The 11,814-nt window shown below is 63.0% G+C and overlaps 2 non-coding genes across 2 annotated transcripts; both read left to right on the top strand.

Moving 5' to 3' along the window:
- The first annotated feature begins 696 nt into the window (after window positions 1-696).
- Window positions 697-815, top strand: LOC131869538 (5S ribosomal RNA). Its single transcript, XR_009367920.1, has one exon. It is a non-coding gene; the product is annotated as a 5S ribosomal RNA (ribosomal RNA).
- A 7,817-nt stretch (window positions 816-8,632) lies between these two features.
- On the top strand, window positions 8,633-8,751 carry LOC131869558 (5S ribosomal RNA). The gene has a single exon (XR_009367940.1). It is a non-coding gene; the product is annotated as a 5S ribosomal RNA (ribosomal RNA).
- The last annotated feature ends 3,063 nt before the right edge of the window (window positions 8,752-11,814 follow it).

Raw genomic sequence — 11,814 nt, 5'->3', positions numbered from 1 at the left:
GCCTTAGAGGTCGTTTCTTGTCCGGTTGCCCTGTCTTCGACCTGGGAACCCAATTTTGGTCCTCGGGTCCCATTTTTTTTTGTCTCGCATCCCACTTTTGGCCTGTGGCCTTTTCGGGGTCGATTCTCGTTTTGGGCATCAGAGCATGTTTCTTCTCCTAAAACCCAATATTTGTTTATTAAGTCTCGGAACACATTTTTGTTCTCGTGGACCCATCATGGGTCTTGGAACGCATTTGTGGTCCTTGGGTCCCATTTTGCATCCCGAAACTTGTGTTTTGGTGCTTGATCCCTATTTTGGGTGCCCACCTTGCACCAAGTGCGCACCCGGGGCAAACCGAGCGCCTTGGTGCACCGGGGCAAGATCGAGCGTGCACCCGAGGCGCCCCGAACATGCACCAAGGTGCACTCGGCCCACATGTGAGCGCAGGTCGTTGCGCCCGAGGTGGTGTGTGGGCACCGCGTTGCAGACGGGACACTGCACGCACACGACGCCCCCTCCAGGTGCACGCACGTAGGCCGGGCCGGGTGCACACCCGACGCCCTAGCAAGGTGCGCGCACCCGGGCAGGGCTCACACTTGGCGAACGGGGCGCACTTCGCGAGGGAGGGTGTGCACCTCGACGGGGGTGGGTGGCCGGGGTGGATTCGCACGTGGGTCGCGGTTTGCTAAGTACACACTGCGACAAGCTCATAACGGGTGCGATCATACCAGCATTAGTGCACCGGATCCCATCAGAACTCCGCAGTTAAGCGCGCTTGGGCCGGAGTAGTACTGGGATGGGTGACCTCCCGGGAAGTCCCGGTGTTGCACCCTTTTTTAGTTTTTCGCCGGGCGTCGCAATGCTATTTGAATAAACCTTTTGCCCGTTTGCGTTCTCGTCGGGGCCGGGCCGGGCCGGGGTGCGCTGCCCGCACTACCGCGCGCGCGGGGGCGACACCGAGCGCGCACCCGAGGCACCCCGAGCACACAGGCCACGGTGCAACCCGGGCGTTGTGCGCGCACCCCGGTGCGCCCGAGGTGCTGCGCGCGCACCCAGGTGAAATCGGTGTGCACCTCGGCCAGTGCGCGCTCGGTCGAGTCGCGCACGTTGGCCAAGGTGCACGGTGATGTTTCTTACTCTAAGGTTCCGCACCAGACGCCCGGGACAGGTGAGCGAAGCTGGGCGGGGCCGGGTGCGCGGCCGGGGCAGGTGCACGCAGCTGGAGAGAGCTTTGGAGCACACTTCGGAGCGCACCAATGATGCGCTCCATTCAAAAGTTTCCTGAAAAGGCAAAAAAAGTTGAGATTATAGAATTTCCCACTTGAGAGATTGTAAAAAAAAAAAATTTAAAATGAAGGAAACGCGGGTGCCAAGGTGTGCGCAGCCCAGCCAAGGTGTGCGCACCAAGGCGCCCACCCTGGCGAAGGTGCACGCAAGGTGCGCACCCGAGGCAAACCGGACAATTAACCCAACTTTCGACTTCGCGCGCACCTTGGAGCGCACTTCGGAGCGCTCCTTGGTGCGCACCAATCTTGGGCACCTCGGAGTGCACCATGGCGCCCACCAAGGTGCGCACCCGGGGCAAACCGAGCTCCGACTTCGTGCGCACCTTGGAGCGCACGAAAGGTGCGCACCATGGCGCCCACCAAGGTGCGCAGCCCAGCCAAGGCGTGCGCATCAAGGTGCGCACCCTGGCGAAGGTGCGCACCCGGGGCAAACCGAGCTCCGACTTCGTGCGCACCTTGGAGCGCACAAAAGGTGCGCAACCCAGCCAAGGTGTGCGCACCCCGGTCAAACCGAGCTCCGAATCGTGCGCACCAGAGGTGCACGCCATCGTGCGCACCTTGGAGCACACTTCGGAGCCCTCCTTGGTGCGCGCCGATGTTGCGCACCTCGGAGCGCACCCGGGGAAAACAATGCAATTAACCCGACTTTCGACTTCGTGGGCACCTCGGAGCGCTCTCGGGTTCGCACCTCGGAGCACACCGAGGTGCGCACCTTTGATGCGCTGCCTTCACCAATTTCCAGAAAAGGCAAGAAAACATTGAGAAGGTGTGCGCACCGAGGTGCCCACCCTGGCGAAGGTGCACGCGAGGTGCGCACCCGGGGCAAACCGGGCTCCGACTTCGTGCACGCCGCACCTTGGAGCACACTTCGGAGCGCTCCTTGGTGCGCACCAGGGCGCGCAACCCAGCCGAGGTGCCCACCCCGGCGAAGGTGCACGCGAGGTGCGCACCCGGGGCAAACCGGGCTCCGACTTCGTGCACGCCATGGTGCCCACCGCGGCGAAGGTGCACGCGAGGTGCGCACCCGGGGCAAACCGGGCTCCGACTTCGTGCACGCCGCACCTTGGAGCACACTTCGGAGCGCTCCTTGGTGCGCACCATGGTGCCCACCAGGGCGCGCAACCCCGCCGAAGGTGCACGCGAGGTGCGCACCCGGGGCAAACCGGGCTCCGACTTCGTGCACGCCGCACCTTGGAGCACACTTCGGAGCGCTCCTTGGTGCGCACCATGGTGCCCACCAGGGCGCGCAACCCCGCCGAAGGTGCACGCGAGGTGCGCACCCGGGGCAAACCGGGCTCCGACTTCGTGCACGCCATGGTGCGCACCGCGGCGAAGGTGCGCACCCGGGGCAAACCGGGCTCCGACTTCGTGCACGCCGCACCTTGGAGCACACTTCGGAGCGCTCCTTGGTGCGCACCAGGGCGCGCAACCCAGCCGAGGTGCCCACCCCGGCGAAGGTGCACGCGAGGTGCGTACCCGGGGCAAACCGGGCTCCGACTTCGTGCACGCCGCACCTTGGAGCACACTTCGGAGCGCTCCTTGGTGCGCACCATGGTGCCCACCAGGCCGCGCAACCCAGCCAAGGTGTGCGCACCAAGGTGCACGCGAGGTGCGCACCCGGGGCAAACCGGGGTCCGACTTCGTGCACGCCGCACCTTGGAGCACACATCGGGGCGCTCCCGGGTTCGCACCGGCGTTGCGCACCGTGGTGGGCACCTCGGAGCACACCAAGGTGGGCAGCGAGGTGCGCACCTTTGATGCGATGCCTTCACTAATTTCCATAAAAGGCAAAAAAAAAACGAGATTTTAAAATTTCCGTTTTGAAAGATAGTGAGAAAAAGGGAATGCTGGTGCCATCTTGAGCCCGCCCTGGTGCGCAGCCCAGCCAAGGTGTGCGCACCAAGGTGCCCACCCTGGCGAAGGTGCGCGCCCGGGCAATTAATCCAACTTCCAACTTCGCGCGCGCCAGGGTGGGAGCGCACCCAACAACCGGGCCTGGGAAGAGCCAATGCGAGAAACCCCACCAAACGCTCTGACAAAAAAAGAGGGGGCGCTCCAGTAACCCCGCTTCGGAGCGCACCCTGGGCAAACCCAGCCAAGGTGCCCACCCCGGCCAAGGTGCAGGCGAGGTGCGCACCCGGGGCAAACCGGGCTCCGACAACGTGCACGCCGCACCTTGGAGCACACTTCGTAGCGCTCCCGGGTGCGCACCTCAGAGCACACCAAGGTGGGCAGCGAGGTGCGCACCTTTGATGCGCTGCCTTCACTAATTTCCAGAAAAGGCAAAAAAAAAAGGAGATTTTAAAATTTCCGTTTTGAAAGATAGTGAAAAAAACGGAACGCGCGTGCCATCTTGAGCCCGCCCTGGTGCGCAGCCCAGGTAAGGTGCCCACCCTGGCAAAGGTGCGCACCCGGGCAATTAACCCTACTTCCGACTTCGTGCGCGCCAGGGTGGCAACCGGGCCTCGGAAGAGCCAATGCGAGAAACCCCACCAAACGCTCCGACAAAAAAAGAGGCGGCGCTCCAATAACCCCGCTTCGGAGCGCAGCCGGGGCAAACCCAGCCAAGGTGCCCACCCCGACGAAGGTGCACGCGAGGTGCGCACCCGGGGCAAACCGGGCTCCGACAACGTGCACGCAGCACCTTGGAGCACACTTCGAAGCACTCCCGGGTGCCCACCGGCGTTGCGCACCGTGGTGGGCAGCGAGGTGCGCACCTTTGATGCGCTGCCTTCACTAATTTCCAGAAAAAGGCAAAAAAAAATGAGATTTTAAAATTTCCGTTTTGAAAGATAGTGAAAAAAAAGGAACGCGGGTGCCATCTTGAGCCCGCCCTGGTGCGCAGCCCAGGCAAGGCATGCGCACCAAGGTGCCCACCCGAGGTGCACACCCGGGGCAAACCGGGCTCCGACTTCGTGCAGGCCGCACCTTGGAGCACACTTCGGAGCGCTCCTTGGTGCGCACCATGGTGCCCACCAGGGCGCGCAACCCAGCCAAGGTCTGCACACCAAGGTGCCCACCCCGGCGAAGGTGCACGCGAGGTGCGCACCCGGGGCAAACCGGGCTCCGACTTCGTGCACGCCATGGTGCCCACCGCGGCGAAGGTGCACGCGAGGTGCGCACCCGGGGCAAACCGGGCTCCGACTTCGTGCACGCCGCACCTTGGAGCACACTTCGGAGCGCTCCTTGGTGCGCACCATGGTGCCCACCAGGGCGCGCAACCCAGCCAAGGTGTGCGCACCAAGGTGCACGCGAGGTGCGCACCCGGGGCAAACCGGGGTCCGACTTCGTGCACGCCGCACCTTGGAGCACACATCGGAGCGCTCCCAGGTTCGCACCAGCGTTGCGCACCTTTGATGCGCTGCCTTCACTAATTTCAAGAAAAGGCAAAAAAAAACGAGATTTTAAAATTTCCGTTCTGAAAGATAGTGAAAAAAACGGAACGCGGGTGCCATCTTGAGCCCTTCCTGGTGCGCAGCCCAGGCAAGTTGTGCGCACCAAGGTGCCCACCCTGGCGGAGGTGCGCGCCCGGGGCAATCCGGGCTCCGACTTCGTGCACTGCATGGTGCCCACCAAGGCGCGCAACCCAGCCAAGGTGCCCACCGCAGCGAAGGTGCACGCGAGGTGCGCACCCGAGGTGCACACCCGGGGCAAACCGGGCTCCGACTTCGTGCACGCCGCACCTTGGAGCACACTTCAGAGCGCTCCTTGGTGCGCACCAGGGCGCGCAACCCAGCCGAGGTGCCCACCCCGGCGAAGGTGCACGCGAGGTGTGCACCCGGGGCAAACCGGGCTCCGACTTCGTGCACGCCATGGTGCCCACCGCGGCGAAGGTGCGCACCCGGGGCAAACCGGGCTCCGACTTCGTGCACGCCGCACCTTGGAGCACACTTCGGAGCGCTCCTTGGTGCGCACCATGGTGCCCACCAGGCCGCGCAACCCAGCCAAGGTGTGCGCACCAAGGTGCACGCGAGGTGCGCACCCGGGGCAAACCGGGGTCCGACTTCGTGCACGCCGCACCTTGGAGCACACATCGGGGCGCTCCCGGGTTCGCACCGGCGTTGCGCACCGTGGTGGGCACCTCGGAGCACACCAAGGTGGGCAGCGAGGTGCGCACCTTTGATGCGATGCCTTCACTAATTTCCATAAAAGGCAAAAAAAAAACGAGATTTTAAAATTTCCGTTTTGAAAGATAGTGAGAAAAAGGGAATGCTGGTGCCATCTTGAGCCCGCCCTGGTGCGCAGCCCAGCCAAGGTTTGCGCACCAAGGTGCCCACCCTGGCGAAGGTGCGCGCCCGGGCAATTAACCCAACTTCCAACTTCGCGCGCGCCAGGGTGGGAGCGCACCCAACAACCGGGCCTGGGAAGAGCCAATGCGAGAAACCCCACCAAACTCTCTGACAAAAAAAGAGGGGGCGCTCCAGTAACCCCGCTTCGGAGCGCACCCTGGGCAAACCCAGCCAAGGTGCCCACCCCGGCCAAGGTGCAGGCGAGGTGCGCACCCGGGGCAAACCGGGCTCCGACAACGTGCACGCCGCACCTTGGAGCACACTTCGTAGCGCTCCCGGGTGCGCACCTCAGAGCACACCAAGGTGGGCAGCGAGGTGCGCACCTTTGATGCGCTGCCTTCACTAATTTCCAGAAAAGGCAAAAAAAAAAGGAGATTTTAAAATTTCCGTTTTGAAAGATAGTGAAAAAAACGGAACGCGCGTGCCATCTTGAGCCCGCCCTGGTGCGCAGCCCAGGTAAGGTGCCACCCTGGCAAAGGTGCGCACCCGGGCAATTAACCCTACTTCCGACTTCGTGCGCGCCAGGGTGGCAACCGGGCCTCGGAAGAGCCAATGCGAGAAACCCCACCAAACGCTCCGACAAAAAAAGAGGCGGCGCTCCAATAACCCCGCTTCGGAGCGCAGCCGGGGCAAACCAAGCCAAGGTGCCCACCCCGACGAAGGTGCACGCGAGGTGCGCACCCGGGGCAAACCGGGCTCCGACAACGTGCACGCAGCACCTTGGAGCACACTTCGAAGCACTCCCGGGTGCCCACCGGCGTTGCGCACCGTGGTGGGCAGCGAGGTGCGCACCTTTGATGCGCTGCCTTCACTAATTTCCAGAAAAAGGCAAAAAAAAATGAGATTTTAAAATTTCCGTTTTGAAAGATAGTGAAAAAAAAGGAACGCGGGTGCCATCTTGAGCCCGCCCTGGTGCGCAGCCCAGGCAAGGCATGCGCACCAAGGTGCCCACCCGAGGTGCACACCCGGGGCAAACCGGGCTCCGACTTCGTGCAGGCCGCACCTTGGAGCACACTTCGGAGCGCTCCTTGGTGCGCACCATGGTGCCCACCAGGGCGCACCCGAGGCAAACCGGGCTCCGACTTCGTGCACGCCGCACCTTGGAGCACACATCGGAGCGCTCCCAGGTTCGCACCAGCGTTGCGCACCTTTGATGCGCTGCCTTCACTAATTTCCAGAAAAGGCAAAAAAAAACGATATTTTAAAATTTCCGTTCTGAAAGATAGTGAAAAAAACGGAACGCGGGTGCCATCTTGAGCCCTTCCTGATGCGCAGCCCAGGCAAGTTGTGCGCACCAAGGTGCCCACCCTGGCGGAGGTGCGCGCCCGGGGCAAACCGGGCTCCGACTTCGTGCACTGCATGGTGCCCACCAAGGCGCGCAACCCAGCCAAGGTGCCCACCGCAGCGAAGGTGCACGCGAGGTGCGCACCCGAGGTGCACACCCGGGGCAAACCGGGCTCCGACTTCGTGCACGCCGCACCTTGGAGCACACTTCAGAGCGCTCCTTGGTACGCACCAGGGCGCGCAACCCAGCCAAGGTGCTCACCCCGGCGAAGGTGCACGCGAGGTGCGCACCCGGGGCAAACCGGGCTCGGACTTCGTGCACGCCGCACCTTGGAGCACACATCGGAGCGCTCCCGGGTTCGCACCAGCATTGCGCACCTTTGATGCGCTGCCTTCACTAATTTCCAGAAAAGGCAAAAAAAAGAAAAAAATGAGATTTTAAAATTTCCGTTTTGAAAGATAGTGAAAAAAACGGAACGCGGGTGCCATCTTGAGCCCGCCCTGGTGTGCAGCCCAGGCAAGTTGTGCGCACCAAGGCACCCACCCTGGCCAAGGTGGGTCACGGGGTGGGTCCTAGGGTGGGTAACGGGGTGGGTACTAAGGTGCGTGCCAAGGTGGGTCATAGGGTGGGTGCCAAGGTGGGCACCAGGGTGGGTGTGCACCAACCCTAGCCAGGGTAGGTCACGGGGTGGTTGTCGGGGTGGGCGTCAAGGAGCCAAGGTGGGTGGCAAGTAGCCAAGTTGCGTGCCAAGGTGGGTGTCGGGGTGGGTGCCAAGGATCCAAGGTGGGTGCCAAGGAACCAAGGTGGGTGTCTGGGTGGGTGCCGAGGTGGGAGCCAGGGTGGGTCCCAAGGTGAGTGCAAAGGTGGGTGCCAGGGTCAAGGTGAGTGCCAATGTGGGTTCCAAGGTGCCAGGGTCAGGGTGAGTGCCAATGTGGGTTCAAAGGTGCTAAGTTGGGTGCGAGGTTGGGTGCGAGGGTGGGTGGGTGCCAAGGTGTGCTAGGTGGAAGCCCGGGTGGGTCGGCATCCCATGGGTGTCGAGTTGGGTGCCTGATGGGTGCTTCTTGTCAAGTTTTAGTCGTCGGGACTCATTTCGAGCCTTAGAGGTCGTTTCTTGTCCGGTTGCCCTGTCTTCGACCTGGGAACCCAATTTTGGTCCTCGGGTCCCATTTTTTTTTGTCTCGCATCCCACTTTTGGCCTGTGGCCTTTTCGGGGTCGATTCTCGTTTTGGGCATCAGAGCATGTTTCTTCTCCTAAAACCCAATATTTGTTTATTAAGTCTCGGAACACATTTTTGTTCTCGTGGACCCATCATGGGTCTTGGAACGCATTTGTGGTCCTTGGGTCCCATTTTGCATCCCGAAACTTGTGTTTTGGTGCTTGATCCCTATTTTGGGTGCCCACCTTGCACCAAGTGCGCACCCGGGGCAAACCGAGCGCCTTGGTGCACCGGGGCAAGATCGAGCGTGCACCCGAGGCGCCCCGAACATGCACCAAGGTGCACTCGGCCCACATGTGAGCGCAGGTCGTTGCGCCCGAGGTGGTGTGTGGGCACCGCGTTGCAGACGGGACACTGCACGCACACGACGCCCCCTACAGGTGCACGCACGTAGGCCGGGCCGGGTGCACACCCGACGCCCTAGCAAGGTGCGCGCACCCGGGCAGGGCTCACACTTGGCGAACGGGGCGCACTTCGCGAGGGAGGGTGTGCACCTCGACGGGGGTGGGTGGCCGGGGTGGATTCGCACGTGGGTCGCGGTTTGCTAAGTACACACTGCGACAAGCTCATAACGGGTGCGATCATACCAGCGTTAGTGCACCGGATCCCATCAGAACTCCGCAGTTAAGCGCGCTTGGGCCGGAGTAGTACTGGGATGGGTGACCTCCCGGGAAGTCCCGGTGTTGCACCCTTTTTTAGTTTTTCGCCGGGCATCGCAATGCTATTTGAATAAACCTTTTGCCCGTTTGCGTTCTCGTCGGGGCCGGGCCGGGCCGGGGTGCGCTGCCCGCACTACCGCGCGCGCGGGGGGCGACACCGAGCGCGCACCCGAGGCGCCCCGAGCACACAGGCCACGGTGCAACCCGGGCGTTGTGCGCGCACCCCGGTGCGCCCGAGGTGCTGCGCGCGCACCCAGGTGAAATCGGTGTGCACCTCGGCCAGTGCGCGCTCGGTCGAGTCGTGCACGTTGGCCAAGGTGCACGGTGATGTTTCTTACTCTAAGGTTCCGCACCAGACGCCCGGGACAGGTGAGCGAAGCTGGGCGGGGCCGGGTGCGCGGCCGGGGCAGGTGCACGCAGCTGGAGAGAGCTTTGGAGCACACTTCGGAGCGCACCAATGATGTGCTCCATTCAAAAGTTTCCTGAAAAGGCAAAAAAAGTTGAGATTATAGAATTTCCCACTTGAGAGATTGTAAAAAAAAAAAATTTAAAATGAAGGAAACGCGGGTGCCAAGGTGTGCGCAGCCCAGCCAAGGTGTGCGCTCCAAGGCGCCCACCCTGGCGAAGGTGCACGCAAGGTGCGCACCCGAGGCAAACCGGACAATTAACCCAACTTTCGACTTCGCGCGCACCTTGGAGCGCACTTCGGAGCGCTCCTTGGTGCGCACCAATCTTGGGCACCTCGGAGTGCACCATGGCGCCCACCAAGGTGCGCACCATGGCGCCCACCAAGGTGCGCAGCCCAGCCAAGGCGTGCGCATCAAGGTGCGCACCCTGGCGAAGGTGCGCACCCGGGGCAAACCGAGCTCCGACTTCGTGCGCACCTTGGAGCGCACAAAAGGTGCGCAACCCAGCCAAGGTGTGCGCACCCCGGTCAAACCGAGCTCCGAATCGTGCGCACCAGAGGTGCACGCCATCGTGCGCACCTTGGAGCACACTTCGGAGCCCTCCTTGGTGCGCGCCGATGTTGCGCACCTCGGAGCGCACCCGGGGAAAACAATGCAATTAACCCGACTTTCGACTTCGTGGGCACCTCGGAGCGCTCTCGGGTTCGCACCTCGGAGCACACCGAGGTGCGCACCTTTGATGCGCTGCCTTCACCAATTTCCAGAAAAGGCAAGAAAACATTGAGAAGGTGTGCGCACCGAGGTGCCCACCCTGGCGAAGGTGCACGCGAGGTGCGCACCCGGGGCAAACCGGGCTCCGACTTCGTGCACGCCGCACCTTGGAGCACACTTCGGAGCGCTCCTTGGTGCGCACCAGGGCGCGCAACCCAGCCGAGGTGCCCACCCCGGCGAAGGTGCACGCGAGGTGCGCACCCGGGGCAAACCGGGCTCCGACTTCGTGCACGCCATGGTGCCCACCGCGGCGAAGGTGCACGCGAGGTGCGCACCCGGGGCAAACCGGGCTCCGACTTCGTGCACGCCGCACCTTGGAGCACACTTCGGAGCGCTCCTTGGTGCGCACCATGGTGCCCACCAGGGCGCGCAACCCCGCCGAAGGTGCACGCGAGGTGCGCACCCGGGGCAAACCGGGCTCCGACTTCGTGCACGCCGCACCTTGGAGCACACTTCGGAGCGCTCCTTGGTGCGCACCATGGTGCCCACCAGGGCGCGCAACCCCGCCGAAGGTGCACGCGAGGTGCGCACCCGGGGCAAACCGGGCTCCGACTTCGTGCACGCCGCACCTTGGAGCACACTTCGGAGCGCTCCTTGGTGCGCACCAGGGCGCGCAACCCAGCCGAGGTGCCCACCCCGGCGAAGGTGCGTACCCGGGGCAAACCGGGCTCCGACTTCGTGCACGCCGCACCTTGGAGCACACTTCGGAGCGCTCCTTGGTGCGCACCATGGTGCCCACCAGGCCGCGCAACCCAGCCAAGGTGTGCGCACCAAGGTGCACGCGAGGTGCGCACCCGGGGCAAACCGGGGTCCGACTTCGTGCACGCCGCACCTTGGAGCACACATCGGGGCGCTCCCGGGTTCGCACCGGCGTTGCGCACCGTGGTGGGCACCTCGGAGCACACCAAGGTGGGCAGCGAGGTGCGCACCTTTGATGCGATGCCTTCACTAATTTCCATAAAAGGCAAAAAAAAAACGAGATTTTAAAATTTCCGTTTTGAAAGATAGTGAGAAAAAGGGAATGCTGGTGCCATCTTGAGCCCGCCCTGGTGCGCAGCCCAGCCAAGGTGTGCGCACCAAGGTGCCCACCCTGGCGAAGGTGCGCGCCCGGGCAATTAACCCAACTTCCAACTTCGCGCGCGCCAGGGTGGGAGCGCACCCAACAACCGGGCCTGGGAAGAGCCAATGCGAGAAACCCCACCAAACGCTCTGACAAAAAAAGAGGGGGCGCTCCAGTAACCCCGCTTCGGAGCGCACCCTGGGCAAACCCAGCCAAGGTGCCCACCCCGGCCAAGGTGCAGGCGAGGTGCGCACCCGGGGCAAACCGGGCTCCGACAACGTGCACGCCGCACCTTGGAGCACACTTCGTAGCGCTCCCGGGTGCGCACCTCAGAGCACACCAAGGTGGGCAGCGAGGTGCGCACCTTTGATGCGCTGCCTTCACTAATTTCCAGAAAAGGCAAAAAAAAAAGGAGATTTTAAAATTTCCGTTTTGAAAGATAGTGAAAAAAACGGAACGCGCGTGCCATCTTGAGCCCGCCCTGGTGCGCAGCCCAGGTAAGGTGCCCACCCTGGCAAAGGTGCGCACCCGGGCAATTAACCCTACTTCCGACTTCGTGCGCGCCAGGGTGGCAACCGGGCCTCGGAAGAGCCAATGCGAGAAACCCCACCAAACGCTCCGACAAAAAAAGAGGCGGCGCTCCAATAACCCCGCTTCGGAGCGCAGCCGGGGCAAACCCAGCCAAGGTGCCCACCCCGACGAAGGTGCACGCGAGGTGCGCACCCGGGGCAAACCGGGCTCCGACAACGTGCACGCAGCACCTTGGAGCACACTTCGAAGCACTCCCGGGTGCCCACCGGCGTTGCGCACCGTGGTGGGCAGCGAGGTGCGCACCTTTGATGCGCTGCCTTCACTAAT

The sequence above is a fragment of the Cryptomeria japonica genome, unplaced genomic scaffold, assembly GCF_030272615.1.
Source record: "Cryptomeria japonica unplaced genomic scaffold, Sugi_1.0 HiC_scaffold_251, whole genome shotgun sequence".
NCBI lineage: Eukaryota > Viridiplantae > Streptophyta > Pinopsida > Cupressales > Cupressaceae > Cryptomeria > Cryptomeria japonica.
The sequence above is the reverse complement of the archived record's forward strand: the minus strand, read 5'-3'. Positions and strand labels throughout refer to the sequence as shown.